The sequence below is a fragment of the Cygnus olor genome, chromosome 2, assembly GCF_009769625.2.
Source record: "Cygnus olor isolate bCygOlo1 chromosome 2, bCygOlo1.pri.v2, whole genome shotgun sequence".
Classification (NCBI taxonomy): Eukaryota; Metazoa; Chordata; class Aves; order Anseriformes; family Anatidae; genus Cygnus; species Cygnus olor.
This window is the reverse complement of record NC_049170.1, coordinates 19416449-19425758: the sequence shown is the minus strand read 5'-3', so window position 1 is coordinate 19425758 and position 9310 is coordinate 19416449. Positions and strand designations below refer to the sequence as shown.

At 40.9% G+C, this 9310-nt stretch overlaps 1 long non-coding RNA gene across 2 annotated transcripts; it reads left to right on the top strand.

Annotated features, from left to right (window-relative positions):
• The first annotated feature begins 287 nt into the window (after window positions 1-287).
• Window positions 288-3427, top strand: LOC121066216. 2 transcript variants are annotated; one of them, XR_005817592.1, is made up of 3 exons: window positions 288-623; window positions 2077-2271; window positions 2371-3427. It is a non-coding gene; the product is annotated as an uncharacterized LOC121066216 (long non-coding RNA). The 2 variants fall into 2 exon arrangements; XR_005817593.1 differs by having other exon boundaries at window positions 1687-2271.
• The last annotated feature ends 5883 nt before the right edge of the window (window positions 3428-9310 follow it).

Sequence of the window (9310 nt, the reverse complement as noted above, 5' to 3'; positions counted from 1 at the left end):
AACAATTCCTTAAGCACAAAGGAGTCTTACATTTCATTTTAAGCATTACCAATTTCCTTTTGTTCCCCAACACAAAGCATAGCACATAACCAAGGACCTATGAAGGGGGCTGTCAGCCTCAATTAGAAGTCAGGCATCCATCCCAAGTGATGCTTTACTTTCTTTTTACTTATGGTGAAAAAAATAGACAACCTACTTTAGCCTAGGCTTAGGAAATTATTACAGCCAGGGGTAGCTCCTTTAGCCACCTCCCTAAGTGCAATGGAAGCCAGGACAGCTTCTTCTCACCTTGTTCAACTCTCCATAAACAAACCAACTGAAAGCCTTACTGTGATCGGTGTCTCACAGTAGCCATGTCCATTTTAGTTCAAACAAAGTAAAATTCCCCCTAGCCAGAGAAACACTAGAAGCCCAGCTATCCCACTCCCTCAGGGGCCCTCTGCTTCCCTTTTATGACTTCCCCCACTTAGGCAGCACAGCTGTCAGTTCCACCTCCCAGCAGTTTAACAAGCCACAACTGCCAGGTTTTGCAGCTTATATAGTCTTTAAGGGCTAACCTCTTCCTTCTTCTGAAGCAAAGGGTTTTAACCCTTTCTAGGTTAACAGTGACTACAGTTCAGCTGGTGAGTTGTTTACGTGCAGCTTCCTGGGATTTTCTGGTGTCTCTTTACTGATCCAAGCTCCTTTTTTATCAGGTGTAGTCAGCTATGGAGTTGCAGACTTGCTCCTGGGTACTGTTGCTCCAGCTTGGGGGTAGAGAATCTAAACCTTAAACAACATATAAACCTTTGGGTTGTTTTGTTTTGTTTCAGCAAAACGATCTAAATTGATAGATTTCACTACTAAAATTGGGGTATCTAATGAATGGTATCAAAAACATGTAAGTTCAATAAGAACATTCTGTATATGCTTCTTGTTTGTTCTTCAGCCTGCAAGGTATTTTGATCAACATCAGATAATAAATGTCACTTTGAATAATCCATTAATCATGTTTGTGTCTGTCTAAAACCTGATTTCTTTCAAAATATACTCTTCTTCTGATTGAAAAGATTTTGAGCTTCCTCTATCTGTTTTTAAAGGTAATTAAACACAAAATTACACATTTTAAAAATAGTCTAAGAAATAAAATGTAGCATTTACTTCCTATAATTGCACATACTGTAATAGAAACTGCTTGGTGCAGAGCTCATCTTACATGGTAAAGCCAGTAAGTTCCATTTTCATCTAGCTCTATTTTTCATAATTGTAAAGTTTCTGAGGAATTTTCCTTCCTGCTACAGCACTCGAGCAGCCTTTTCAATTTCTAGCCCAGAAATACAGCTTCCTTAGCGTGTACCACTTCAGAGTTTCTTGCTTGCTGTGGTTAATCACAGGAACTACCGTAGCTGATGAACTGTTAAAGAGCTGCAGTAGTTCCTGCATGCTCTAATTTAGATGGTTGCCACTGTTACTAAGGATTTTGTTTTAAGAGAAGGTTGTTTGTGCTCTCTTTCAATGTTCCTAAACAACTCTAGCGTTTTTCTTCTGGAGACGTTGAAAAGCTCCACTAATGCCAATAGTGGAGAAATAGCCCTTAAAAAAGTCCTTGTGAAACTCATGGAAAAGCAGAGTACGTAGTTTTCAAAGCTCAAATTCCAAAAAAAAAAAAACCACACCTTTAATACTGGATGCCTCTCTTTTGCACAGAAAACACCAGATACCAAGAACCTGAGCACTGACAACACCAACTGAATCCTGAAGCTGCAGTGGTACAGCACTTGTGAGAAGCAGGTCTCTCATGCGTGGTATCTAAATAAAGTAATGTTTTAAAAAAATCTGGCCTTACCTGCATTTAAAGAATTTACATGGCTAGCATTTCACCACACATCGGCTTGCTCCAGACCGTGTCCGTTCATGTTCTGAATTCTCCAAGGAAGGAAATCCTGTGACTTTTCCAGCATTTTGCCACCTCCACATTTTTTTGTATATGTTCACTGAAAATTCTCCATGCTCCAGCTTGTGTCTGTTGATACTTGCCTTATCACTGGACACCTTTAAGAAGAGCCTGATTCTGTCTTCTGTGCGCTCTTCCATTAGGTATCTGGAGGCAGCAGTAAGCCCTCCTCGTTGCCTTCACTTCTTACTGCGGAACAAAACCAGGTCTCCCAGGCTGTTCTCACGTAGGATGTGGTCCAGCCCCAAAGCTATCCTGGTGGTCCTCCACGGGGCTTGCTCCAGTATAGCAATGCCTTTCTTGGCCTGGATACACCAAAACTGGACTCAGCACTCCAGGTACAGGCTTAGAAGTGAATAGAGGGGGATAAACACTTTTCTCAACCAGCCAGCTATACTCTTGCTAATACAGCTCATTTATTCTGTCTCAAATGCAAGATCCGAGATCCCACTTGCCTTTGCTGGACTTTAGGAGGTTTCTGTCAGACCACATCCCCAGTCTGTCCAGGTGCCTGTGCACAGCAGCCCTGTTCTCCTAGCATAACAGCTGCTCCCTCCAATGACATATTGTCTACAAACTTGCTGAGAGAGCACTCCATCCCATCATCCAGGTCATGAATAAAGATATTAAACAGTATTATCTCCGCTATGAATCCTTGAGGGATTCCACTTGTACAACCGGTCGCCAGTTCTGCTTCATATTGTTGATTACCACCCTTTGAGCCCAGTGGCTCAGCTGATTTTCTGCCCATGTTATCATCCACTTACACAGTCCATACCTCACTAATTTGGCTCTAAGGAGATAATGGGAGACTGTATCAAAGGCCTTGCTGGAATCAAAGCATACAACAGTTAGTGTTCCTCCCTCCATGACAGAGCAAGTCGTCTCATCACAGAAGGCAATCAGGTTGCTCAGGCATAATTTGCCCTTGATAATTCTGTGCTGGCTATTCCCAATCACCTTCTTATCCTTCTTGTGCTTGGAAATGGCTTAGAGGAGAATTCAGTCCATAACCCTCCCAGGGAGTGCAGTTAAGCTGTCTGGTCTGTATTTCCCCAGATTCTCCTTTTTGTCCGTCTTCAAGATGGACATGAGTTTGCATCGTTTCTTCTTTATGGCTCAGTTGTAATATATTATTATTTCAATCAATATGTAATTGACAGTGAGACCCAAATATGCTATTAGAAGGTTATAGTCTATCACATCTCTCCTTTTAAGGATATTTTATATTTCTAATGTAAATAACTTGCAATATTTAGGTTTTCAGTAAATTATATGTTTCTGCTAAAGAAGTTTTTATCCTAGACAAAACCAATCTCACCTCGAGTTCTTTTGATTTACATAACAAATACATGTTTTCCAAGAAATATTCTATAAAAAAATGGAAATGAGAAAAATTCATTTCCTTAAACCTATTTTAAATACTGAATAACTTTCTTGATGTTAACAGATACGTAAAGTTTTTATTTTATATAAAATAAATGCAAATAATCAGCGTGACAAACATCAGAATAAGAAAGGAGAAAATGATAGGAAGAAAAATGTGCACATCTTAATTACTTTGTAATTACTGTGTGAAACTTCAAGGAGCTGAAGAGAAAACGAAACTCAGCTCTCACGAGAGCAGAAGTGAAAATGTTGTAGAAGCTGGTTAGACACAAGACCGAAAGAGATTCTAGTGAAATCTCCAAGCAACAGCATAAAATGTTGTAGAGATGGATAACGAGATAGGCTTTGAGTGTGTGGTAATGTGTTCTAAACCCCTGACAGGCCCCATCTCTGACAGGCTTACGTGGCTGCAAGCCCCTAGAGCACCACCATTTCACGGGAGGCAGTGCTCGTGGTGGGGCTTGGTGTACTAAGGCTCTTTCCTCTTGGGCATGTCTGTTTCAAAATACACGTGCTTGAGGCCTGATCTACACAGTTTTTTGTTCATGTAAGTAAATGAGGGCGGTAATTTTAAACAGAAATAGTTATACAAGTGCGGAGGTGCTTACAGTAAATGGCCGTACCAGCCCGGGTGGGTTATTTCCTGTTCGCAGGAGAAGCCACGCCATGAGAGCGCACACAACGACATCCTCCAACCATAAGAGATAGCAGTGCTTTGCCTACTCTGGTGTTGAAAAGTAGGCTAAGCAAAGCAACCATAGCTATTCCAGGTGTGAGGAGGGGCCTCTTCGCCCAAACCTTCCTCCTTGGCAGGCATGGGGGTGGCATTTCCTGGTGATCCTTGGGGGTGACAGGGTGCTGCTGCCTCTGCACAGGTGGTCTGGTGCCAGGGACCAGAGTCCTGGTACAAAATGAGTTGCCAGGGATTATCAGTGTTGTTAAAACAATCTGACCTGCGGGCAGACAAAGCTTTGATCATTATATACTGCCGCTGAAAACGTTACGGCAGTCTTCAGCAACACATCTCCCAGGCTTGTTGTCAGAGCCAGCAGGCTCGAGGCTCTCTCAGTTTCACTAGGGAAGCGTGAGCATTTCTAGGAATTCAGCTTTGGAGAGATCCAATGGTCCCACAGTGAAAAAAGAGCCATTCTAGGTGTTAACTAAACTAATAGGTTATTGGTGTATTCTACTTTTTTTTTTTTTTAGCTACTGTTTGTTTGAAAACAAGTAAGAAATGTTCAAAAATTCAGTTCATATTTATTTTGAACGAGAACAAAATCCAGCAGGGAATGATTGGCACAACACGGATGAAGGCAGGGTATAGAGTTATCCATGTGAGTTACTATCGGCAGGAAGATGTATGCCCTGTATGCCCTTTCCAAGCACAAAACACCTTAGCCCCAGCTAGTTCCAGCTAACAGGCACAGTTCTTTTAAAATCAAAAAATGTATACAAGTTAACATCAGGAGAACATCTTGTCTGTGATTATATATAAAGTAAGCTTGGAGATTAATTCATTAATGAGAAAAAAAAAGGACAAAAATAATAGATAAACAATTGATACATGCCCAAAGCTCTCTACAGTGTACAGTTTCACACATGTGAGGTGTGCAGAATAAGAGTGGCGGAAAATTGAAGCACAAGAAGAAATACTGCAAAACCGCAGCTTTTTGACACTGTCACCGTTTCTACATTTGCAAATGAAGTTGCTACCATGTTTCCTCTGCCAGGCAGGCAGAAAGGGCCGCTAGCAGCTTGCAGACTGCAGAGTAAGCGCAGCAGAGCAAGAGCTTTCGTGTTGATGTAAACGGCGATTCTTTGATGTTAGGTACAGCACGGTCCCACAGAAATTAAGAGTTTCCATTCTATGTGGAAGAATAAAGCAAGGAAGCCAAGAAGTTTTGCTCTTCTTTGAAGCAAAGATGAATAAAGACTCTTTGTGAATGAAATATTCATGTGTTCCAGTGTGTTTTTTAGTTCCTTGAACATCTATATTCTGGGTTGAGCTTGAGCTTAAGACATGTCTTAAACTTCTACTGCACAGTGGGAAAGGGCTTCAAGACCTAGAGGCTGTGCTGGATAGAGTCAAAGTATTGGTGGCTCTGAACCAACACCAGGCTGACTGTTACAGGCCCCGCTTTTCAGTTCAGAACCAGTATTTACTCACAGAAAAGCGTCAACACAAAAATAAAACCCAGACACACTTAAAGATGTATGAGGGGGAAGGAAACCATCTCCATGCTGCTCCCAGCTTGCAGACCACAGGGTTTCTGTTCGGGTTCCTGCGGGGAGCGTGGGTGAGGAAAGAAAACCTGTGGCACATTGCAGGGCTCCTCTGTTTCCAAAGCAGAGAAAACTGCAGTAAACACAACCGCATAACCTGGTATTTGTGTGTGCTTTTCCCTATTATTTTGGCTGCTGATTATTGCAAAGCAGAGAGTTTAGCCATTCTTACACATGGCAAACAGGTCGGTTCTTTCGTCTAACTGACAGACAGAACTGACTTTTTAGCATCGTTATCTGGCTACCAAAAAATAGCATGAAGACAGCATTAAATATATGTGTGTATATATATATATATATATATATAAAAGAAAATATTATTCCTTGTCCCTTACTGGTTGTGCAAATATGCAGACCTGCATACACAGATGCACCAGCCAGAAAGAAGAGGGACTGGCACAGAAAAGAGCTGACAAAAATGGAAATGAAGAAGAGAGTCTGAGAAACAAGTAAATAATCGAATGAAAAGGAAGGGAGGAAGCAGCAGGGGTTTTCTTTCCTCTTCTGCACGGTCTTTGTGACAAGAAAATTACTTGTGGGTTCAGGCATCAGATAGATGTTTAAAAAGGAATGGCAGAGAAAGCTTGAATGAGACTGATCTTTTGAAACAAACATTTCCTTATAAATGAAATCAAATAGCTTCTGCTGGGACAGCAGGTCTCAGGAAGACTGCCATCAAAGTGACCTGCTCTGTCAGATACTGTCATGTTTCCCCTTTCACTCAGAGCAAAGAAACAATTTGTATGACTTATCACTTCATTATTTTATTCGTTTGCTTCTTCATCCATTGCTGGGATATTTTCTGTCAGTTACCAGGCTTCTCTCAGCTCTGTCTTCAGTCATGTTCCTTGGCAGAAAACACTATTAGCCTGAAACAAATCTCTCAAGGAGAAAGATGTAATTCTCTAGGCATTCCAGTAAGTCTGAAATATTGTTGCTTCTAACAGCCTCTAAGGAAAAGTAGGAAAAAAAGCCAAATCTAAGTAACTTTTGCACGAGGAACTATTTAAAAATGTGTAATTTTTTTTGGTATATTAATCTGTATATTAATAATTAATTATATTAACCATTTTTTGTATATTAATCAATAATATTTGAATACCAGAGTGCACTGGATATGGTAAAGTAATGGACTGTGTTGTGGTTAGCCCTAACAAACTGGACAGGGAAGTGCAGTCCCCCCCCCCCCCCCCCCCCATGCATGGAAAGCTACACCGGTCATCTCTTCACCATATTTTAGGAGTATCGCAGGCATCATCCCCAAGGCACCATCACTGCTGCCTGGCTTTAGACTGTCCCAGCTGGTACACAAGAAAATTATATTCCATTAAGTTCTTAATGTTCTTTCAACTAGCATACCACTTGTTAATTAATAATAGCAGTCATACTTCAATAATAATTACTAATATAGTAATATTAAAAATTGAAAATAAAAATAAAAATCCTTATAAATGCATTTAGCAGTTTATAGGAAAAAGGAAGCAATTTTGCTGTACTGCAACTCAGAAATTATTGTTATATATAACTGTTTTAAGAACCATGCCTTAACAATTTGAGGCAACAGACTAGCAAAGTGGATAGATGAATTAACATAAGATGAATATAGGATGTAGGTGAAAATTTGCAGCCATGTATTATATCCTATCTCATGAAGATAAGTGGTTTAAGGTTGGTGGCTGAACATAATAATAGCTCCAGTTTTACTGGGCCTGGAGTGCTCCAGAACTGATTTCCACAAGCGCACAGTGACTACATTTTGGGTTTTAAAATCTCACCCTGAAAATTGTCCACAAATATGCAGTCCTTTTTTTCTATGACTTCCAGATGAAATTTGTCAAGTTTACAAATAATGATCAATCTCAGGGTTTAGCCTTGAGTCTGAGGGTTTTTCTTTCTTTATTTTTATTTTTATTTTTATTTTTCACCTATCGTCTTTGGTGCTAAAAGTTCAGCAGCATAAATGATAGGCTCATTGATTTCACTTGGACACCTGACTGGGTTGGACCTCAGCAAAGAGTTGTGGCCACACACGGAGTCCGTCAGAAAGATCAGCTCTGCAGCACAGGTAGTAGTGAAGCACTGCAACCATATTTTAAGCACTTGAGTAAAGAGTCACTGTGCCAAGCATACACACAAAGCCAGGAGTTAGGGAGTAGGAAAGGATATATTTATCACCAGATTAGAAGTACACTTGGAAAACATTCAGATAAAAAGAACTACCTGCAAAGTAGCTGTCCTACAGTAAAACTGCTTCCAGCTGGTGTCTAGAGAGAAGAAAGCGTGAGCAACTACTTATAACGGAGGGCTGCTTCTTTGGATTTTCATTCAGGAGCACAACTTATTGAAGAGAATGTCACTTAAAGAAGCATGAGACTGCTTGGGTGAGTTGGGATCTGCCTATACAGGCCTTGCTAAAAACATTTTTGGCTTGGAAATGAAAATGAATTGTATAAAGGAAAGGCCCAGAAGGAAGGGAGTCCAGGAACCAGTATGGAGCCAGTCAGAGCTGGACCTCGGGGCTCAGCAGATCTGTGCACCTCAGATAAGCTAAGCCTAAAAACTACTATTTGGGGCATTCTTAGCTCCTTGGTAGGACAAAATTTCCAATAGTTTGGCCTTTTCCAAATTGGACATTTTTTCTCCAGGACCGTGCAATGCTGAGAGAAAGCTGAAGTTTTAGCTAAGAGGACACATATTTCCTTTTCTAGGCAGAAAGTGTTATTTCAGGAGAAGTTTTATGAAGTATCCCAAAGGAAGTTCCTGGTATTATCTGACACTTATATATCATATGAGCTTTTTAAAGCACAGGAAAAATTACAGTTGACTTATTAATTAACTGATTTTCAGCAGATGGGGAAACACAGACATTGAGAGGCTAGAATAAATTGGCCGTACGAGTTAATGGCAGTCAGGAACATGAATCAGTATCTCCTGGCAAACAGGGCACGAATCTTTGCCAACTGTGCCACTGTGACAATATGGGCTTATCTGGTATCATGTGCTCTCTCTCCCCACGTTTGCCTCCTGCCAGAGGCACTGTGTAAGGCCTGCCAGGAAATCCCTCATGTTGGCATGATGTAACATGGTCTAGCCATAGTCACTGTCCTGCCCCAGCCCTCTTTCCACAGTGAAGGACTCTATTTTTCATGCACAGAAAAGCTTTAACTGTTGGCTTTTCATGGCTTAAGTTCAAGCTTCTTTCTTCATGTCATTGTCAAGTCTTGCAGACTCGATCCACAGCAATTAGGCTTACAATTAGCCATTAGGCATTTTAATCCTCAGCCCTTTTAGTCACTTTCTAAAAAGTCATCCAATTTACGAGATGATCTATGTGATTCAAGTTACTTATTTTTTGAGGTCTCTGAATTTCAGTCAAGGCATTCCAGGTATGATGGACAATAGAAGTTCAATACAAACTTCTGCAGTAGTTTAGAATCTATGATCTGGTCTGCCGTACTTTTGTTAAAAACTGTCAACTCTTCCGCTTTCAGTCGGGAATCAGAGAATTAATTTTGCGCATCTCTGTGAATGATGCACAGCCTTTAAGAAGAGTTTACGAAACCCTCTCTGAGGCACTCCCCTACTCCGTAGAGAGGCTCACTTCAGCGATGTCTGTGGGTGACAACTCTGCGACTTATCCCACCTCCTAGGAGGACTGCTGTTCTGCCAGGTCGGCCCCTTGGGCTTCATTTCTGCCCAGCCAAC